The sequence below is a fragment of the Chrysochloris asiatica genome, unplaced genomic scaffold, assembly GCF_000296735.1.
Source record: "Chrysochloris asiatica unplaced genomic scaffold, ChrAsi1.0 scaffold00195, whole genome shotgun sequence".
Lineage (NCBI taxonomy): Eukaryota > Metazoa > Chordata > Mammalia > Afrosoricida > Chrysochloridae > Chrysochloris > Chrysochloris asiatica.
In genome coordinates this window covers 755,832-757,192 of record NW_006408713.1, presented here as the reverse complement: position 1 = coordinate 757,192, position 1,361 = coordinate 755,832, and positions in this window count along the sequence as shown.

Below are 1,361 nucleotides of genomic sequence, written 5' to 3'. Positions count from 1 at the left end.
GAGTTGTTCTTACCCCATTCACATCTGCTCACTGGTCCTTAAATTTCTTATTTAATCTTTCGAGTTGCTTTAGTAGGTTTCATACTTTGTAGATAGATAAATCTTAATAGATATACTGTGTTTTTAACAAATGGGTATTTGGGGTTTTTACTTAAAAATTCTAAACTTAAATTTTCATACTGCTTTTGAGAATTCATCTTATTGTCACAGAAGTTGGGTGAATATAAACAAAATATTTTTTATGCTGTTTTTCTGATTTTTGTTGTTTTAGCGCTGTGATCTAGATTGCATTTGTCTACAGCTGAGGTTGGCAAACTGTACCCAAATCTGGCCCTCCACCTGTTTTTGTAAATAAAGTTTTATTGGAACAGAGTCGTTCCCATTTATATTGTATGTGCTGCCTTTACTGTTCAACTGAAAGGTGTAGTAGGTTTGATAGAATCCACAGAACAAAAGATTTATAATCTGGGCTTTTATAGGGAAACCTTGTTGACTTTTGGAGTTAAGCTATTCAGTACATGTCATTGGTGTCATCGAGATGTGCTGTAATTGCAAATGCAAACTTAATATCGTCTTGTTGGGAAAGATGTGTAGAATCGTTCATTCATAGCAGTGTCTATTGAATACATGGAGCTCTGGCACTGTGTGTTGGTTAAAGCGCTAGTCTGCTAACAATAAAAACAACAACAACAAATGGGCTGTTCAAACCTACCAGCTGCTCCTTAGGTGAACCATGTGGCCATCTGCTCCTGTAAAGATTTACAGTTTGGAAAATCCTACATGGCAGTTCTACTCTCTCCTATAGGGTTGCGATGAATCTGAATTAACTTGATGGCAGTGGGAGTATTGTGGACATCATGAGAAAATATAAGGAATCTTTTGTGCTGTGTAAAATATATGATTAAACTTAATTTCACCCATTTTTGTTATACCTGTGTTATGTGGTTACATGCACACATGAAAATGACTCGTGTTATTTTTATCTGTGACTATGGTTCTATTGCATGGAGGGCAATGGTGATTTCATGGTAGAACACTTACCTTCCAGGCAGGAAATTATGGCTTGATTCCTGGCCATTTTACCCCACATGCTGCCACCACCCAGCTGGCAATGGGGACACGTGTGTTGCTAGAATGTTGAGCAGGATTCAGCAGACCTTCCAGAGTAAGACAGACTAGGAATAAAGTCCTGGCAATCTACTTCCAAAAACCATCCACTGAATATCCTATGGTTCACAACAGTCCAATCTGCCATTCACCATGGATGTGCTACAGGACCAAGGAGCAGTATTTCATTGTATTGGGTCGGGCCTGACTACATGCTGCTAACAGCAACAACATTCTATCTCTATCAGCAATGA